This window comes from Silurus aristotelis (genome assembly GCF_946808225.1).
Source record: "Silurus aristotelis genome assembly, chromosome: 14".
In the NCBI taxonomy this organism is placed as follows: domain Eukaryota; kingdom Metazoa; phylum Chordata; class Actinopteri; order Siluriformes; family Siluridae; genus Silurus; species Silurus aristotelis.
Genome location: NC_139587.1, coordinates 17,230,272 through 17,245,048, shown reverse-complemented (window position 1 = coordinate 17,245,048; position 14,777 = coordinate 17,230,272).

Genomic DNA, 14,777 nt, shown 5'->3' with positions numbered 1-14,777 from the left:
GCACTTTCAGTGTCTATTTTTGGACATATGTCGCTGAATACTAAAAGAGAGGCTCATAAAGGATGTCTTGATCTATGACCTGTTCTGAAATGACTTAGTAAATTGAGCCCACCACCACCACCACCACCTACACATTGTCCTGCAGGCATGAGAAGATGATGAATCTGCTACAGTATGATAGAGTATGCCGAGGAAATGGCTTGACAGTTGAGAAAATGGCCGTGTTTCTTAGATATGATAAATCTCCGTGGGGGGGGTTGAATGACGAGACACATGCCTGGTCTTTGCAAGGAAAATGTGAGTTTAAAAAGTAATACCTAATTGCCCTCTTAGTCCCAAAACTGACAAGGTAGAAATGGCATATATATTTCACTGGAATTGATTTGTTGTCCCATTTTCCAAATGCCATGCGAGCTTACGTTGGATTGATGTAGGTGTGAAAGTATTTTTCTCCTGAAAATGAAACCACATTTCCCTTCAGAGACTCATGTCCCATGAGTCTTTTCTTGGCTACTACCGAGCAAATAGTGCAAAACAGCACTTAAATAGTGCCCTTTCTTGTGAATATGGTGCCATGACACACATTTTACTCTTTGACTGGTGAGATTATTGGCGTGTTTGTAAAGGACAATGCTTATGTGGTTGCTTTTAAAATGCTTTAGTAGTGTAGGCGATTCACACACATTTCTTTGAAGAATTCGATTAATTTAGCCAAGTTTTGGCAAAAAGGGGACATACCCCGGGATCGGGTGTTTGAATCCCATTGCTGCTAATTGTCTGTAGTTTGTGTGTGTGTGTGTGTGTGTGTGTGTGTGTGTGTGTGTGTGTGTGTGTGTGTGTGTGTGTGTGTGTGTGTGTGAGATTGTGCTATGCAATGAGCCTTGAGCAGTGGTGAACAGTAATGAAGTAAATGTAATTCGTGAGTAGCTTTCCGTGTATCTCTACTTTACTGAAATATTCACATTTTATTTCAACTTCAAAACTAAAGCAAAAGTTTGGTGCCAACAATGATAATAGTAAGATTATAATTATAATAAATCATATACAGTACTTTGGATACTTAAGTAAATTTGAAGGCAAATATTTTTGTACTTTTACTCAAGTGAAAGTTTAAAGTTGGTTAAACTCCCATGTTTTAAGTGGTATAGAAGATGGATGGATGGATGGATGGTACGAAAAAAAATTATAAGCTAATACTGTTGCAAAGCAATTGCTATGTTCTACAAGGATGTGTCATTTGAAAATGTAAACACTGTCTTTGACCATTTATGGTTTAATTATCAGGACATAAAAGCAACCTCTGATGAGCAACACCACAATGGAGAAAGGAGAAAAAACCTTATGAATTAAAACTTTCTTTTCGGCTTCTCCCGTTAGGGGTCGCCACAGCGGATCCTCCGCACGTTTGATTTGGCACATGTTTTACGCTGGATGCCCTTCCTAACGCAACCCTCCCCAATTTATCCGGGCTTGGGACCGGCACTAAGAGTGGCTGGGGATGGTTCCCTGACCGGGAATCGAACCCGGGTCGCAGCGGTGGGAGCGCTGCATCTTAACCACTAGACCACCAGGGGAAAAAACCTTATGAATTAGTAGTTTGTAAAACCACTGTATAAAAAAATAACTTGTAATTGTGTTCTCCGTGACTTCATCAGTCTCTCATGTCATTGTGGAATCAAACCAGTAGAATTTTGTCTTACTGTTCATTACAATGTTGCTTCAGTTCATTGAGGTTTGTGGGCATTTTTAAGGTTCTGCCACAGCATTTCAGTCAGGTTAAAGTCTGGACTGAATCATTGCAAAACCTTGATTCTGTTCTTTTTAGGCATTCTGTTGTAGATCTGGTGATTCAATTTCAATCAACATTTACATGTCTAACAGATAGTTTCACTTTTGACTTTAGAATACTTTGGTAAACATAGGACTCAATGACTGCAACTTGATATGGTCCTGTGGTTGAAAACAAGCCCAAATCATCACCCCTCGACCATCATGCTTGACAGTTGGTATGAGTTGTTTGTGCTGATATGCAGTGTTTTTTAACAGTCTCTACTTTGGTCTCATCTGTCCAAAGGACTTTGATCCAGAAGTCTTGTTTTTTTCTTTCATATGTAACTTTGCAAACATGTTCTTTTTTTAGAGAGAATGTGCATTCTCCTGGCAATCCTTCCAAACAAACTATACTTGTTCAGTCTTTTTCTAATTGTATTGTCTTTAACTTTAATATTTAAAATTTTAACCGAATACAAAATATGCTGGGACATCCACTCCTGGGATGTCTTCAGTGTCGTCCACTACAGTGAATAATGTTCCTCACTGTAGAATAACTTGCTTGTTTGAAACTGTCCTTATAACCCTTCTCAGATTGATGGGCAGCAAAATTTTTGCTGATGTCTTTCCTCTTTGTCATTGTGTTACACTTATATGCTCAAGACCAGCAAACTACTAAAACATGGGCCTTGACAGAGGTGTCGCACTTGCTGATGTTTAACTGAATCGATGGCATTTAATTAACAGCACCTGGCTGCTACTTAGCCTCTTAAATCCTATGGAAAGAGAACATTTGTAACTAGATTTTCACATGGGGCTTTTTTGTAAAAATAAATAATGACACCATGTAATAAGTCAAAGTTGTATTTAACTAAGACCTTGTTTAGGACCAGATGATTTCATAATGTCCTAATACATAAAACCATAGGTCGTACCATCAGGTTCTAGACTGCCAATACTACAAGAATACTTATTTGATTGTCACCATTGTTCTTTGTTTGTTTGTTTTTTCCCCACATAGTCCATCAGTTGATGTAGACATGAAAATCTTAGTTTGTGCAAAATGTTGACATGCCTAGCAGAAGTCAGCATCCATTAATATGAAAGATTCAATCCAGGCATACTGCTTGAATTAGCAGAAACTGAAAGATCATTGCTCAAATCCAAATCTCTGGCTCAGGTACATGGGTTAATATTCAGCAGTATCTTGAACACAAGCAAAAGACATGTTGCTAGCCAGTGCTAATTCTTAATTTGCAAATTGTTTCTTTCTTATTTAAACATCATTGTCATATTGCTAAATTTTCCGCTCACTATTATCATCTCCTCTTATTGTCATCCTTAACTTTTTTTTGTCATTTTCTTCTCAGCTTTCCACCTAGATTTTGTTACATGTCTATATGTCTACAGTTAAAATTATTAACACTAATCAATGTTATGTAAACAAAATAACGCACCATGGGTTGAGAATTGAAGTATGTCAAGTCAAGGTACAATGGCAAAAACATGATTTGTTATTTTAAATTTTAGTATTTTTTTACCACTATTACTAATAATTCAGTTTTTAAACCTACTTCAGCACAATACACAGTGTCAAGATTTTGGGGTTCTGACACAGAGTATAAGTAATGTCACCATGGCTTGCTCATCAGGGATAAATACACTTGATTCACCTTAACGGTTAAATGTTGTAAATCTGCTTCAAAACAATGTCTGTTGTGAAAAGCGCTATAAAAATAAACTTGACTTGACTAATGTGCCAATTTTGCCAACATTATTTTGGAGCTAAGCATATTTTATGAGTGGCTGAAGCTGTCTACAAAGTAAAAACTTTTATTTAAATCCTTCCTCTAAAAACCTTATTGTTCTGTAGCAACAACTCATTCACTCATTTAATAGAAAACAATTATATTTATGTGTGTTGTTAATTAGGATTTATAAAATGTATAACTGATATGGTAAAGCTTTCTATAACATTTATGGAAGGAGTCTTCAATATCAGCATGCACTAACACAGAGATAGTCCCATGTACTTAGGCCCATGTAGCAACAGATGACCATTACACAATTATCTTTTGTAACTGTCTCCTTTTTGCTTAGCTAACTAATTTATATGCTAAACTAACTAACAGTTATTTATAACAGTTAGTTATAAATTCTACATGTCAAGTCAGATTTCCATAAGTATGATGAGCTTTTTTTTTATTTCCTGTTACATTGACACTTTTTTGAATAGTTCACTGATGTTGATGCTAGTCTACTATTAGAGCCAGGTCAATCTAAGCTCTCTGCTACACCCAGTGTAGTTTTTTGTTGTTTGTATTATAACTGAATAGAAGGGAAGGAAGATGCTGCACAAGTGGTGTGCAAGGGGGTGAATCAATATACAGTGGGTACGGAAAGTATTCAGACCCCCTTAAATTTTTCACTCTTTGTTATATTGCAGCCATTTGCTAAAATCATTTAAGTTCATTCTTCTTCCTCATGAATGTACACACAGCTCCCCATATTGACAGAAAAACACAGAATTGTTGACATTGTTGCAGATTTATTAAAAAAGAAAAACTGAAATATCACATGGTCCTAAGTATTCAGACCCTTTGCTGTGACACTCATATATTTAACTCAGGTGCTCTCCATTTCTTCTGATCATCCTTGAGATGGTTCTACACCTTCATTTCAGTTCAGCTGTGTTTGATTATACTGATTGGACTTGATTAGGAAAGCCACACACCTGTCTATATAAGACCTTCCAGATCACAATGCATGTCAGAGCAAATGAAAATCATGAGGTCAAAGGAACTGCCTGAAGAGCTCAGAGACAGAATTGTGGCAAGGCACAGATCTGGCCAAGGTTACAAAAAGATTTCTGCTGCACTTAAGGTTCCTAAGAGCACAGTGGCCTCCATAATCCTCAAATGGAAGACGTTTGGGACGACCAGAACCCTTCCTAGAGCTGGCCATCCGGCCAAACTGAGCTATCGGTGGAGAAGAGCCTTGGTGACAGAGGTAAAGAAGAACCAAAAGATCACTGTGGCTGAGCTCCAGAGATGCACTCAGGAGATGGGAGAAATTTGTAGAAAGTCAACCATCACTGCAGCCCTCCACCAGTCGGGGCTTTATGGCAGAGTGGCCCGACGGAAGCCTCTCCTCAGTGTAAGACACATGAAAGCCCGCATGGAGTTTGCTAAAAAACACCTGAAGGACTCCAAGATGGTGAGAAATAAGATTATCTGGTCTGATGAGACCAAAATAGAACTTTTTGGCCTTAATTCTAAGCGGTATGTGTGGAGAAAACCAGGCACTGCTCATCACCTGTCCAATACAGTCCCAACAGTGAAGCATGGTAGTGGCAGCATCATGCTGTGGGGGTGTTTTTCAGCTGCAGGGACAGGACGACTGGTTGCAATCGAGGGAAAGATGAATGCGGCCAAGTACAGGGATATCCTGGACAAAAACCTTCTCCAGAGTGCTCTGGACCTCAGACTGGGCCAAAGGTTTACCTTCCAACAAGACAATGACCCTAAGCACACAGCTAAAATAACGAAGGAGTGGCTTCACAACAACTCCGTGACTGTTCTTGAATGGCCCAGCCAGAGCCCTGACTTAAACCCAATTGAGCATCTCTGGAGAGACCTAAAAATGGCTGTCCACCAACGTTTACCATCCAACCTGACAGAACTGGAGAGGATCTGCAAGGAGGAATGGCAGAGGATCCCCAAATCCAGGTGTGAAAGACTTGTTGCATCTTTTCCAAAAAGACTCCTGGCTGTATTAGATCAAAAGGGGGCTTCTACTAAATACTGAGCAAAGGGTCTGAATACTTAGGACCATGTGATATTTCAGTTTTTCTTTTTTAATAAATCTGCAACAATGTCAACAATTTTGTGTTTTTCTGTCAGTATGGGGTGCTGTGTGTACATTCATGAGAAAGAAGAATGAACCTAAATGATTTTAGCAAATGGCAGCAATATAACAAAGAGTGAAAAATTTAAGGGGGTCTGAATACTTTCCGTACCCACTGTATATGTATCATCTCCCCTGTGCTACAATGCAGGGCAATCGATACACACATGGAGGTTAATCGATGCAGTTTGAACCTCCCTCGCTAGGTGTCGCATGCTAAGCACGTGCTCATGCTGATGAACTTAGATTCATGCCAATCTTTTTTAAACATATCCCAGGTTTGATCTAAACCACACAGAGACAGGCTTCCCAGCTTCATAGCCTTGATGCCTGAAGTGTAAATATAGTGTTTTTTAACTATATAATTTCGATGTCATGGGAGCTCTTGGTTTAAAAATAAATCTCAGACAGATCAATAACACTGTATCTAGTCCTTTGAACCCAAGAGTGCTCACTCTGCACTCACACGCACTCTGAAGGGTCAGAGGGCACATCAGAGACATGTCAGGCCTGGACTCTTGTGAAGTAATGAGGTTTGTAGCAGGTTCATCAGCGCTAAGGTCATGGGGACATACCGAGAAAACTGAAACCTACTTCATCCTAGGTCTGCTCATACACCTCCCTTTCTGTCTCTTTCACCGAGATGTAAGGAAAGTCAATAAATGTTCATGAAGGACTATTGTAAGGACAAAAGAACGTGTGATATGGTCAGTTTAGAGTCAGGAAGTGCAATAATTCAAACAATTTCTTAAATATATAGTAATACTCTTTATTAACATTTCAGAATATGAATGTTTTTATGAATAATTCATTGATCTGCATTAAAAATGTGACTGATATTTTAATATACTTATTTACAACATTCTGTAATATCACTATGCTTACTCATATGCTGAAATGGCAAAGCTTTCACTCTGCTAGCGTCTATACACCACGAATATCCCGCACGTTATTTATCCCAGGTTCTTTCCTGTAGAGATATTCTTAAATTCATGGAATTGATTTGATGGCATATTACATGGAGTCTTTAGTAGGTAAAGCTCAGAAATTATCCATGGCTTATCCAATTAAGAAATGTGGGACTTATTCTGGGATCCCAGACACTGTGATTTATTAAGGGACATTATATCACACTACAGTGGAACCTCGAGCTCGCGAGGGTTAGGGACCAAGACTGGTCGCGAGTTCCGAATTTTCGCGACCTTTTGATACGTCCCTTCCAACCCAGTAAAAACCCAAAGAACACTATACGAAATCGATTTAAATGAGTAAATAACACTATTTCACTCCATAACACTTAATTATTAGACTATTTTAACAATACTTTATGTAAATTAACAGCAATTACAATGCTTAATTAAAAAAAATAAAGTACAGGTACAGTAAAGTATGCAGTAGAGAAGTACAGTATAATAATACATAATAAAAATAGTTTTAAAGCATTTTTTGACAATTTTAATGGGATAAACCTTGATTAGAAATGTTAAAACTAGCGTTTTGAGCAGATCGCGGTTGCTCACGAGCCGATCTGAATGAGAGTCGCCGGTCGGAATGAAAGTCGCGAGCATGCGAGGTCGCGAGCGCTGAGGCCCGAGCTCCGAGGTTCCACTGTACTCATAAATCATAAATTCTTGAATCAAGCTCTATAACTGCAGTTTTGATACAGATTCTGAAATTGAATGCTAACTTATATGAGTATATGACAACCCTGGTTTGATGTGTTTTTAACCTTGAACATACGTCTTAATTATAATATCTTTATTCCTATTATTAGCATATTCAACCTACAGCACTGTATAGTCATTAGACAGAATGCCTTTGTAAAATGTCTTTGTTTCCAGCTGTTGAACATGTACAACTCTACACTTAGCCAGTGGCAATTATTTTTTTCACGGTGTATGATATGACTGAAACTAAATTCTCCATTAGTGGATTGTTAATGTGCCAGAGAGCACACTAATTTATGTGCTAATGATGACCATCATATCATTACAGCAAGGCTGACTACTTTTTTGGTATGGCATATTTTTTGTATTTTTGCATTTTAGATCTCGCTGTAAGACTGCAAAAATAAACCTGAAGGCAAAGTGCACGATTTCATTATCCCCATACAACAGAGTGTATTTGTTTAACGCAATTATTTTAAATTGGTAAAGGGGAGACTTGGCCTGCTCCACCTGTGGGGGTCCTGAGTCCTGCTGTTTTGTAATTTCTCAAATTAACTCTTTTCACATGCTTCAGAGGTTGCCAAGGGTAAAGAAGGAAGAAAGGACATTTGCTGTTAGGTTGGGCTTTTGGCTTGGCCTAATTTCCCTCCCTCGGCGTTATCATGTGATCTAGAAATCCTAGGAAATTCTGTGTTAATCTCCAGTTCTGGGGAACCACAATCCATTATACTTTGATGATCTCTTTGTTCCAGCACACAAAATAAAACTTTGTAACTGGTTACTCAAATCAGGTATCTATGTAAAATGTGCTAGTGTCAAACACAGATTCCCACAGTAATCTAGGCATTAACTAAAAAAAACCCTTAGTTGCAATCTTGTTGCCTCTACGTACACATGCCTGCTGTGTTCCCAGAAAACCAAATATGTTAAATATAAAAGTCATACCCTTTTATTAAGATTTTTCTGCTGTTCTTTTTGCTTAACAAATTTAGTTTCTTCTCCAAAGACATTTATGTGGAAAAAGGATAATAGAGTAAATAATCCACTTCATGCACCGAACCACCTCATCCCTGACTAGGATAAAATGGTCACTGAAGACGAATGACCAAATGAATATATTGATTTCTTTTAAGCTTCAAATGATAGGTAGAGTTAAGCTGTGCTAACCAGTTTATACCAGCCATAAAAAACACACTTCATAATTCTTCATCATTAGGAAATAGGGTTTCTAGAGTGTGTGTAAAAGCTTTAAAAGGAATACGAGTAATATATTTCTTTAAACACAGAATATCAAATGGCAATGCATGAGTTCAACTTCCACCTTCACCCAAATGCTAAGGACACCAGGAGAACAGCATCCTTTTTCAACATGAATTATGAATACATGCACATTATGTACTACATGATTTTGCACCCACCCCCAGTCTCCATGGCCAGCTTGTCCTTGTCAAGGTAAATGAGATCCACTGATAGCAGCTGTGCTTCATGCCTTGCCCTTCATTGAGCCATAATGAGATTTTGACTGCTTCTCAATAATGGAGGTGCGATGATATTAAAATCAACACTGGTTAATGTGAACAGAATTGGATACAATGAATATTGGTGCAATCCCTCTGATCTCTGGGTTGAATGCTAATAGTAGTGCCTTTGTGAATATTGAGTTCAGAATGTGTGGTTATTTTCATTAGTCAGGGTTAAGGTCATGGTGAATCAGTGGAAGCAGGGTCATGGTGGGAACATTTGGTGCATACCCTGAATTTATGCCAGTGCACATACATTTTCACATACTCATTCACATATAAAGATAGTTTACTAACATGTTTTTAAAAGAAATTTGAAAACCCACATGCATCATGTCCCTTTTAAATGTACATTAATTATGTGTACAGTTCATTTTTTTTAAGTATCTGAAATTATAAAATTCGCCCAAAGTACATTACAGTAATTTTAAGCTGAATGATTTTTTTGGTCCACTGTTGTGTTCCACTTCCTTTGAATTCAAAATCAAGTGTCACTCTTAAACCCAGGTCATACCCAAAACTTCTACAAAGATTGATTAATTCGGGACCTGAATAAGACTGAGGTCAGATGATATATAAACTTATTGCCAGGGTAAATTAAAGAATTGCAGTAAGATGTAGTAAAGTTATTTTACTTAATGGCAAAGATGTAGCTTGTTGCAATTCTCTTTGTTCAAATGAAATTCATGATCTCAAGTTCAAACTGAGTTAGAAAAACAAGTTTGTATTATGAAAAAAATGATAGAAAATTTGTGTCCTTAGTCCAAGCCCACTGTATCAATGCCAGTCATTCCTGACGTATTCTCTTTATGGCACTCCTGTGTGTAGAAAATCAAAAGAACTGAGGGAACTCTTGAAGTAACTCCACTATATCTGATATGATATTCAGTAAATTCGGAATATAGCCCCTCACCTTTGAATACATTTTTTTCTGTATTCATCTCTAATCTTAATGTGAATACTTAAGTTCTCCATTGGCAGATGAAAAAGAAAGTTTCCAAAAAGCATGTCCTTACTATTTCAAGGTATAAGCCTCCTCATACCTGTCTCTGAGCTCTTGAACAAATTCGTTTGATTATGAAGATGGAACACTTAAAAACAATTTTGATTGACTTGTCAGACTTAACAAATGCAGAGCTTTATGCCTTGTGTTCCAGGTCTGCACCTGTAAATTTTAAAATGTGTCATTTATGTGACATTTCCTCTGTCTGTATCCAAGGTTAGTGTAGGAGCAAAATGTTTACGCTTTACCTACACTGCTTCCTGAAAGAGTTGTTGCATCTGTAGTCAGATATTGATGTAAGTAAAGCCCTGGTGATATAAAAGCTGGCAGAGGGCTGGGAGTTATGGCAGGGTGGCAGTAAGATTCTGATCAAAGGATTAGTCTGGCTGCTTTCAGAGGCCTTAGACCCAGGGTAGTGAACTCCATAATTCCTAATCCTATTTCCTGCCAGCTTCACAAATCCTAAAGTATACCTCAGCACTGTCATATTCTTATTAATTTGTGATAACATTTTCAACCCAAAGCAGATAAGTCAGTGTTTTGTCCTTGCACAAAAATGTACACATCAAATCATTTTAAAACTAAACATTAAAAAAACATTTTATCACCACAGGAGTCATCTTACTACAACGTATTCTTAGACTTTGTAATTTTAAGCTCTGTGAAAATATAAAAATATAAATTTTTACACCAATAAACAAAAAGCTTGTTGCCTTGAATCCATCTCGATCCAATTTAAACAAAGCTAAAACAAATAACATTGCACTAGTTTCTTCAGAAGACTCAATATAAAATAAACAAGATAAACTAGCAAACATATAGACATCCCCTCACCCAACCAATCCATTAAACAGTGCCTTGTGAATGATGAAAAGATTCTGTAAAATAGGAGGTTTAATGTGCTTTATTAAGATTTTTATGTTTTATGTTTATGAAAGTAGTTGAAAGGGGTCATGGTAGCCATTAAGCAGATTAACGGTTTACGTTGGGCAAAAAAGATGCAATAAACCTAAAAGTTAATGCTGTCATTGGTGTGGAAGGCGCTTATGGGAAAGCAAGCCTGAGCAACTAATAGACATAATTCAGAAAGGTAATGTCTGATAACTGCAGACAAGATGGATATCTCTTGGCTATATTATGGAGTGTGTTGAGGGTGCAGGCACATTTATGTACATTATTTATAAGCAGTAATGAAGACTGTAATGAAAAGTGGACACAACGATAAATATGAGGTGGCAATATATCCTGCCAGATAATCATTGGGGCAATTAACATGTCCCACACAAATGGCATCAGCCAGGAGTTTTTTCTTTGCACACACACACACACACGCACACACACACACACACACACACACACACACACACACCTACACACACACACACACACACACACACACACACACACACACACACACACACACACACACACACACACACACACACACACAACAAAAAAAGCCATCTTAATCATAGATTTTATGCAAGAATTAAGATAGTTTCGATTCATTTGCGTATTCTAATTTGGATTGACTACTATTTATAAATATAATATTTGTGAATACAATGACTGACTGTATTGCTCAGTCAGCATTCACTTAAATATGAGCAGTTACAGAAGTCCTTAAATAGATCCTGTGTCCTTGTACTCATGTCTGTATGGTGTATTTAGAGCCTTTGTAACATTAAGGAGAACCACTCTTTGCCGAACATTTCTATAGGTGAGGCATTCATAAAATATTTAATGTTATCTATGTATGCATGAATGCATATACAGTGAGGAAAATAAGTATTTGAACACCCTGCTATTTTGCAAGTTCTCCCACTTAGAAATCATGGAGGTGTCTGAAATTGTCATCGTAGGTGCATGTCCAGTGTGAGAGACATAATCTAAAAAAAAAAAAATCCAGAAATCACAATATATGATTTTTATACTATTTATTTGTATGATACAGCTGCAAATAAGTATTTGAACACCTGTCTATCAGCTAGAATTCTGACCCTCAAAGACCTGTTAGTCTGCCTTTAAAATGTCCACCTCCACTACATTTATTATCCTGAATTAGATGCACCTGTTTGAGGTCATTAGCTGCATAAAGACACCTGTCCACCCCATACAATCAGTAAGAATCCAACTACTAACATGGCCAAGACCAAAGAGCTGTCCAAAGACACTAGAGACAAAATTGTACACCTCCACAAGGCTGGAAAGGGCTACGGGGAAATTGCCAAGCAGCTTGGTGAAAAAAGGTCCACTGTTGGAGCAATCATTAGAAAATGGAGGAAGCTAAACATGACTGTCAATCTCCCTCGGACTGGGGCTTCATGCAAGATCTCACCTCGTGGAGTCTCAATGATCCTAAGGAAGGTGAGAAATCAACCCAGAACTACACGGGAGGAGCTGGTCAATGACCTGAAAAGAGCTGGGACCACCGTTTCCAAGGTTACTGTTGGTAATACACTAAGACGTCATGGTTTGAAATCATGCATGGCACGGAAGGTTCACCTGCTTAAACCAGCACATGTCCAGGCACGTCTTAAGTTTGCCAATGACCATTTGGATGATCCAGAGGAGTCATGGGAGAAAGTCATGTGGTCAGATGCGACCAAAATAGAACTTTTGGGTCATAATTTCACTAAACGTGTTTGGAGGAAGAAGAATGATGAGTACCATCCCAAGAACACCATCCCTACTGTGAAGCATGGGGGTGGTAGCATCATGCTTTGGGGGTGTTTTTCTGCACATGGGACAGATGCGACTGCACTGTATTAAGGAGAGGATGACCGGGGCCATGTATTGCGAGATTTTGGGGAACAACCTCCTTCCCTCAGTTAGAGCATTGAAGATGGGTCAAGGCTGGGTCTTCCAACATGACAATTACCCGAAGCACACAGCCTGGATAACCAAGGAGTGGCTCTGTAAGAAGCATATCAAGGTTCTGGCGTGGCCTAGCCAGTCTCCAGACCTAAACCCAATAGAGAATCTTTGGAGGGAGCTCAAACTCCGTGTTTCTCAGCGACAGGCCAGAAACCTGACTGATCTAGAGAAGATCTGTGTGGAGGAGTGGGCCAAAATCCCTCCTTCAGTGTGTTCAAACCTGGTGATAAACTACAGGAAACGTTTGACCTCAAACAAATGCTACTGTACCAAATATTAACATTGACTTTCTCAGGTGTTCAAATACTTATTTGCAGCTGTATCATACAAATAAATAGTTTAAAAATTATACATTGTGATTTCTGGATTTTTTTTTTAGATTATGTCTCTCACAGTGGACATGCACCTACGATGACAATTTCAGATCCCTCCATGATTTCTAAGTGGGAGAACTTGCAAAATAGCAGGGTGTTCAAATACTTATTTTCCTCACTGTATCTGTTTATGCACCAGATTGTGCAGCATAATAATTATGCCTAAACTAGTGCTCTATTTCAAAGACCATCTGTCTCAATATTAGCCTTGGTCAGCATTTTCCCATATAATCTTCTGACATCTGCACTCTGGTATGTTTCATGGCAATAATGGCAAGTGCCACAAAAAGAATGGGCCAAACCCAAATCCTTAATGATTTAACACTGTCACTGAGACTTTCAAGTAAAACCTTAATGGAGATTGGTAAAGACTAAAAAAAAAAAAAAACACAGCTCCTGCAGGCATAACTGCCCTGATCAAACTCCTGTTTAACTAATAAAATGCATATGACTGTTGACTTGGGAAAACCACTGGCTCAATATATGCATGGGTTCTGTAATGAGTGTATGTACCAAGTGCAGAGTTTACTTAATAGAATTATAATCAGATAAAAAGGGGCCAGGTCAAAACACAAAAATTCAAACACAATACATAAGTTAACTATGTGGACACCTGAGCATAAGATTAATTTGGGCTTTGTGAGCATCCCATTCCACATTTAGTCCAAATTTGCTGTTATAACCTCCACTCTTGTGGGAAGATGATCCTCTAGATTGTAAAGTGTGGTTGTGGAGATTTGTAAAGGCAGCAAAGGCATGTGGGGTGGAGAGACCTGGAGTGCACTGATCCTTCCAATTCATCCAAAAGGTGTTCAGTTGGGTTGAGGTCAGAGCTCTATAGAAGGCCCCTCAAGATCTTCCACTCCAGCCCATGTAAACAGCATCTATAAGGAGATTGCTTTGTACACAGGAACATTGTCATACTAAAACAGGTTTGGATCTCCTAGTTTAAGTAAAAATTTAATGCTATCTCATCCAAAAACACATCCTATACAACTATGCACCTCCAATTTTGTGGTAACAGTTAGGGGAAGCAACATATATGGCAACAAAAGTTAGGCTTCCCAATACTACACAATGTATACAAATGTACACAATTTAAAACACAATGTTTACAAAATACTCTATATAGTTAACCTCTTGATGGGCATCATAAAAATGTAAAGTTTTCAAAATGTTACCTGTTACTCACACATCAACTGTCCATTATTCATGCAGAGCCCAACAGAGTTTAAGGAGGTCAAGAATTAGTTATAAATCTGTTGGAGGACAAAAACTCCATTATAAAACAGAACAACTAAACATTAAAGAATTATAGCAGATCCAGTGACATTGAATTGCTTCTCTGCAGCAGCCATGATAGAATTCCAAATCAACAAAGAGTCAACAAAAGGACAAGTGACAGGGGTGACATAAGATGATACATCCTTTATTATTTGATCCCCTCCTCAACTGCACCTCTGGGGTAAGATACACAACCTATGTTTTATCTTCATAGCTCTCTTTAATGACATTGCCAAAGACTTTAAAAAGTCCCATCACACACTTTTGCATGTGCCTTTTATGTTGAATGTGTGTCTGTGTACATATTCGAGTTTGTAAACACCGTTTCTGAAGTGGTCTGTAAATATTAGAACTATTCATGGTCCTGGTTTCTTTT